Here is a 7,663-nt window from a genome sequence, read left to right on the forward strand (position 1 = left end):
ATGGCCTTCTCTTCTGCTTGTGAAGAGATCTCCAAAGGCCTCTGCTCTTTCTTCACGAGACTGTTTTGCTGTTTCTGGAACATTTATCTCTGGACCACTCTGTGGTTTCCACTCACTCGGGCAAACTCAGAACAGCCAGCGGGAATAGCCAGCAGGTGGGAGGCGAGGCGCGGAGCTGCTGTTTCCACCTGGTTAAACAGCCAGCCAGCCGGCTGCGCCCAGACAACCCCGCGCACTGCCCCGCAGCCCGCAGGAGGCCGACGCCAGCACACAAGAGCCCCAGGAGCCCGATGCCAACACGCTGGAGCCCGATGCCAACACGCAAGAGCCCGAGGCCAGCCCACAGGAGCCGGCTCTCCACCACGTGGCGCAGGGCACTGGATGCCTGATCCCTCCACACTGCTTGGCCACTGCGAGCAGGGCAGCAGACATGGCAGGGCCATGGGGCAGGGTCGCGGCAGCCTATCATGGCCGCCACCCCTGGGCACCTAGGCCCACGCCTTCTACAATGGTGGCCTGCCTGACCTCTTGCTATAAATTCTGGAACCATCCCAGGCCTCCCGGACCCCCGGGCTCCCTGCCGAAACTGGGCACACGAGATCTCCAGCCGCAGGTCCGGTCTGAAGGCAGACAAGCTTGAATATGCAGAGATTTGTGCAGAGATCGCAACCTGCAATTCCTAAAAGTGAAGCTGCGTGAAAAGCCACCTCTGGATGGTGAAACCCCCCCCCCCCAGCAACTAAGACAGTACAGATTTAAATTTGTGTTTAAAATGACATGTCTGCGTAACAAAGGTTTCTCTCCTTGTGTATTAATGACCATGTTTATGTGTATGTTTAAAGTTTGGTAAACAGTAGCTTTAAGGCTAAATTCTTACTAGTCAAAGTTAAATGAAAAAGGTTTTTAATGTAATTCTCATAAAGATAAAAATTAACTTACATTTAAAGTCTGAGGTAAAAATTAGTTAACAATCAATATATTTTAACTAAGTTGGTCTAAACAAAAGGTTAAATAGACTTGTTGATGTGTAAAACTCTCCATTACCTTCTCTGTTAGAAATGGTAGATCACACAATGGCTATGCTAATTATTCTCATGCCTGAGGTTTCCTCTCCGGCCCACACCTAGGGTGTGTCTCCATCTTGAATGGGTGTAACAAAAGGTTAAAAGACGTTGTTGATATGTAAAAGTCTCAAATTCCTTCTCTATTAGAAACGTTAGATCGTGCAGTAGATATGCTAATAATAAGTTTTGTTTCATAGTAAGTAAATTGCAGCCAGCTGCCTTTGGGACTCTAGGCCATTCCCTGCCCCCATGCAAATGCCCATCGAAAAAAGTATGCCCCCCAGAGGCAAGAAATGTTTTTTTTTTTTTTTAAGCTGATAAAGTTTAGCCTACAGAGGCAGATATGGCCCCCTCAGGCCTTCCCTTGGCAACACGCTGGTTCTTGTTATTTGCTTGCATGTTTCTCCATGTTTGTGCTAGTTTCTTTTTTAAAAATGCCTGTATGATATATGTTTCTGTTCACCCCACACCCTTGATACTGTAGCCATTTAGTTAAAAGAAAAAGGGGAATTGTTGTATGCTTTACATTGGGTTCTAGTTCTCCCCCGCTAAGAGAATTAGATCAGTCCAGTTAATTTCGCGGGCCCGCTTGGCCCTGCCCCTAGGAAACCCGCCAGAGTTCCAGAGTGACAGAGTTGGAGCGTTTCAGAATTCCAGAGTTGGAGGGTTCCTGAGTTCGAGAGTTCGAGAGAGTGCTTGCGCCGCCACAAAGAGACAGCAGAGTTCTGTTTGGTGATTAGTTTGTCTTAGTTTATGAATCGTTGTTCCTGAATAAAGAAATACAGCTTCCCTGCCCAGCCGTTGTCTCCGCGTCTCTGTTACCTGCCCGTGAAGCTAGACCGCCCGGCAAGAGCCTCCGAATTTTAACAACAACCTTCACTCTTATCAAATACAGTCCTCTCAATGATATATAAATGAAGTTAGTGAATTTTTGTGATGGTCTAATGTTTTCAAAACACAGTGAAGTAGTAGCTCTTCTGAGAGAATTATTGTTATCCTAAAACCCAGCTACATGGGTTTCCAATATTTCACAATTATATACCCAGAAACACTGAATTTTATGAGATAGATAATAAGTTATATTCCAAAGATTTTGAATATTAGATACCAAACAAACTTCAGTTTTCAAACACTTAGAATGTCATTCTATAAACTCATTCCAGGATATTGCTTCTATGGTGAGTTTATTTTATTCTCCCTTCAAAATTAAGCCTTTTTCTCTGTTTATCACCACCCTGAGCTCTCCAGTCTGTTACTTGGGCTAATACAAGAATTCTAGTTTATTGATACAAGTTTCATCCACCATCATCCCACCCCCTTGCTAGAATTCATTCATCCATCGCACAGAAGTCAGAGAACTTTTCAAAACCTAATCTTTTATTATTGTCTCAAATGCCTTCTGAAGTAAAAAACATTCCAGAACTTTACTATGATCATCAGAAATGTACTGATTTGACTACGCCCTATTTTTCTTATCTCATTATATTTACATCAGTCTGTTGTATATCAGTAGTTGTCTATACAAATGTATACACTATTTCCGTATGTAATTAATATAATTTTATTTTTGTCATACTAAGACTTCAAAATCCAGATCAGCTCCTCCCTTCATAGTGAGCACACATGTAGTACTCAGCAGTCATATGTAGCATTCAGTCTGGATCCCTTAGTTTAGTGAAAGAATTAGAAACTGCTAATGAGACAATCATGTGAGCAATGTGTAGGTGATAAATATGAAATGGAGTTGGTGTATTGCACCAAAATAATAGTCTCTGGGATGGGGGTGGGAATACAGGTCCTGGAAAAGGATGACAGAGAACCTAGTGGGGGTTGTATTGTTATGTGAAAAACTGAGACATGTTATGCATATACAAACTATTGTATTCACTGTCAAATGTAAGACAAACAGAGACACCACAATTCCTGACTCCAGTTTGTATTCCAAAGAAGTAGTTAAAACCGTGTGGTATTGGAACAAAAACAGACACATGGAATGATGGAACAGGACAGACAGCCCTGAACTAAACCCACACATAAATAGGCACATTATATCTGATAAAGGAGCCAGAACTGTCCAATGGGAAAAAGAAAGTCTCTAACAAATAGCGTTGGGGGAATTTGCACAACCACATGCATTTCACTATAAACAAGAGATGGTATCAAAATCTCATTGCTGTGCTGCAGGCCATTAGGAATAAACTGTTCAGTCATTTCCCTTTACTATTGCATTCAAGCAAGAAGTTAATGATTTTAAGATAAAAATTGAACCCGTATTTTGGTGCACAAAATATAGATACTTGGACACATCTGGTTGATTCATAGATTTTTCACTTTTCATCCAGATGGCTTTTCATTATAAATGTCATAACACAAACACAGCCAAACTTGAGCTTCTCAAGATGTTCTAAATGAACCCCAAAGCACTCATTGCTCTTGCAGAAGTATAATGTTGATTTTTTGATAAACTATAATGCTTTGTGTAAGGCTCCATAATTAAGCACTTATGATGTTTCATTATAAGCATTCAAAACAGTAAATGAAAATTTGTACTGATGAGACATCTAAAAGTTTTTTTTTTTTTTTCTATCTAAAGTTTATTTCTACTAACAAAGAAACATCAGTGGTGTTATAGTGATAACTTCTATGGACAGAAGTAATTATGCTAAGATTTGGTGATGCAAGAGGAATCATATCAACAGAGATCCTGATCCTTGGCCCATATTCCCAGAGGGATAAAGAATATGGAAGCAATCATGGACCCAAGAGATTGGGTGGTGGGAATTGTGTGGAGTTGTACCCCTCCTACCCTATGGTTTTGTTAATTAATCCTTTCTTAAATAAAATAAATTTTAAAAAAAAGAATATGGAAGCTTCCAATGGAGGGCATGGGGTGCAGAACTGATGCTGGGAATTGCACGGAACTGTACCCCTCTAACCCTTCAACCTTGCTGATCATTATTAAATCACCAATAACATCAATTAAATTTTTAAAAAGATTGAAAGCACAACATAATAGGAGAGCAGGAAGGGCACTAAAGGTAAATAAAAAACATGAAAGCTATGGGATAAAAATCTTACCTTTTTTATCTAAAAGTTGAATATGGCACACAGAGGAAGCCTAGAGTTTACCTGTTCACCAACAGGTAAAATAATATTTGCCTCCTGACTATTATTTTATGAGGTCCTATTCATGAAAGAAGCATCTTAGAATGGAGGGGTGGCTAGCCTTAAACTTGTGCTTGAAGAGTTTACAAATAGGGGACAGGTGGTGGCACACTTGGTTGAGGCACATGTTAGAATGTTCAAAGGTCCCGGGTTCAAGCCCCTGGCTGCAGGGGTGAAGTTTTGCAAATGGTGAAACAGTGCTGCATGTATGTGTCTTTCTGTTTCTCTCCCTCTTTAACTCCTCCTTCCTCTTGATTTCTTGCTGTCTCTACCCAATAAATAAATAAAAATAATAAACTTCAAAAAACAAAAATATTTTATTAATACACTAAAATATTCTTTTATTAAGCGATCCCTTCACACTAGCCTACTACTTTGGAAGGCAGCTATGCTAATCACTATACCACCAACACCTTCTCTAGTCTACTACTTTGAAGACTTCACTGTCTTCCTTCAAGAGAAGGATGTTGGTTACTTATCAAGGTATACTTATGCATTGTCAAATTATTTTTCAAAATACATTATTTATTTTATTTGTGGCTTCTACATATTTGAGTAATCATTTGATGACATGCCCACTAGCTGACCATCCAACAAAGAAACAAATTTGATCATACTCACATTTTTAGGCATTCAAATGAAATCGCAGTGATCATAAGCCATGTGTTATGTATACAAATAAGAGTGAAATGACTCAACCCCAGCAGCACATGATCAAAATGCAATTATATACGCTTTTTGTTTTGTTTGCTCATTTATTTGATAGAATGATTTTATTTGTAGAAGTGACCATTTTATTGTAAAATTAAAATCTATTATATAAAAAGAGGGAAGAAGGGATATATAATTCAGGAGAATTCAAGAAAGCAGGGTGATTACACCTTTCTCAATCCTGTACAAGTATCAGCTTTCCAAAAAATGTCTTAGAGGGACTGCACACTGGTGCACCAGGTTGAGCGCACATGTTACAAAGTGCAAGTACCAGGGTTCAGCCACTGAGCCCCACCAGTATAAGAAAAGCTTCACAATGGTGAAGCAGTGATGTAGCTGTCACTCATTTCAGGACCAGTCTTCCTTGAGTGGCATGTGGGATGACCTTGTCTCCCTTTAGAGAGGGTCAGTCCCTATCATTGCTACTTTATAGTGAGGACAATGTCCTACAGAGGTCCACAAGAGGGCTTATAGTGGTGTTCCTGATAGAAGTGACCAGTGATAGGAGAGAGAGAGAGAGAGAGGGAGAGAGAGAGAGAGATCTATTCCTTTCTGTATCTATTGAATAGATAATGTTAAAAAAAAGATTTATATAAAATAATATGTCAAAAAAGAGTATGTCTAGAAAAAAATGTTTTCACCAGCATTGGCAAACATTTGCTTATTATCTATCATAAGTTAAATAAATGCTTTTCATAGAGATTTAGTCCTGCTAATTCAGAACTCAGAGTAATTACAGAAAACGGACTATCAAGTTATTGGTCTTGGTTAAAAAAGGAAGAATAAAGAGAGAATAAAGACAATATGAGCACTGTTTCAACCAGAGCTTTGCTGAGTTCTGGCTTTTGATAGTTTCAAGCCTGGAATCTGTCATATACAAGTCCTGTATACTGCCACTTGATAATACCCTGGTCATCTGTGAATTTTTTTTCTTTTATTATATTTTGTAAAAGTATGACTTAGGTCAGGGTTGATTATTTTGCCCACTGACATTCACTAGTTGTAGCACTACTTGTTTAAAAATTTATTGATCCTCAATTGACTTGGACCTATAATTTTTTGAAAATATGCTAAGTCCATTTATGTAAATATAACTTACTTTTAAAAAACTTAAAAAATATTTATTTATTTATTCCCTTTTGTGGCTTGCCCCGGCCAGCGGGGCGAGAACAGGGGCTAGGAACCCTGAGACCTGGAATGAAAGGGACAGGAGACACAAAGAATGACAGCAAGACAGGATTCTGATCGAGCTGCAAAATTTTATTGTGTTTACAGGCATTATAAGGCTTTGGGGAAGGGGGAGTGCAAGGGGGGGGGGGAGCAATTATCAGGGTGGAATGTCCCTTGCAACATACATAGCCGAAACTATGTCTATTAACTATAACTATGTGGTGTGTCACTTGTTTTCTGGTAAATGGCCTACCTGCGGGGAAATAGAAACTTATCTCGAGGGCTTTCATTGTTTCAATGGCTTATCTTCTATCAAGCAGAGAATGGCTCTTGGCAGTTGCTCTTGTTGCTTTATTGTTGTAGTTATTATTGTTATTATTGGCGTTGTTATTGATGTCATTGTTGTTGGATAGGACAAAGAGAAATGGAGAGAGGTGGGGAAGACAGAGAAGAGAAGAGAAGAGAAAGATAGACACCTGCAGACCTGCTTCACTGCTTGCGAAGCGACTCCCCTGCAGGTGGGGAGCCAGGGGCTCGAACCGGGATCCTTATGCTGGTTCTTGCACTTTGTACCACCACTGCGCTACCACCCGATTCCCCACTATGACTTTTTAAAATTTGGAGGATTATGGATTATAGTACAGTTGTTGACACACGGATAACATTTCTCATTATCTATGATAGGTCTCTCCATCCATTATGCATAGGTATCCATCCTAATGTCCTCTCACCCCCTCCCATACCTTCTGTCTACCCCACCCTGCAAAGAACTTTCTTGAGTGCATTCCACTACACTCAGCATAAGTCTCACTCTGTGTTCTCCCTTTCTTTCCTTGTTTCATAAGTCCCACCTATAAGTAAGATCATTTGGTATTTGCCTTTCTTCTTTTGATTTATCTCATTTAACATGATTCCATTGAGATCCATCCAAGATGAGACAAAGGTGATGTCTTCACCATTTTTAGTACTTGAGTAATATTGCATTGCATATATTTTCCATGCTTCCTTCACCACTTACCAGTGATTGGATATGGGAGTTACTTCGAAGTTTGAACTCTAAATATAAGTGTACATAGATGTTTTCATATGGGCATCTTTGCTTCCTTTGGATATTTCCCTGGGACGTAAATATCTGGGTCATAAAGTTGTGCCTATATACCTATCATTCCACAAAAACCATACTGTCTTCAATATTGTAGCTACATAGTAAATATTAGCATTTGGTATAGTGAATCCTCTCACTTTACTCTTAATTGTCATTGTTTTAGCACATGTAACATTCCAAAAAATTTTTACATAAGTTTGTCTAAGCTTACTTCATTCCAAAAACATAAAAACACATAAAGAAACTTTGGTGGAAATTTTGAATGTATTAAGTCTACTGATTACATTTTACTAATATAAAGTTAAAATTACTTTAGGTATTCTTAAAAATTTATATTTAAACAATATAAACTCATAGATAAATACAGATAACTTGATGAATGTTTACACTTTTAGATATTCCGTAGATTATATAAGGATAGGACTAGGCTTTGTCTCGCTACTCTGAA

The sequence above is a fragment of the Erinaceus europaeus genome, chromosome 15 (genome assembly GCF_950295315.1).
Source record: "Erinaceus europaeus chromosome 15, mEriEur2.1, whole genome shotgun sequence".
NCBI lineage: Eukaryota > Metazoa > Chordata > Mammalia > Eulipotyphla > Erinaceidae > Erinaceus > Erinaceus europaeus.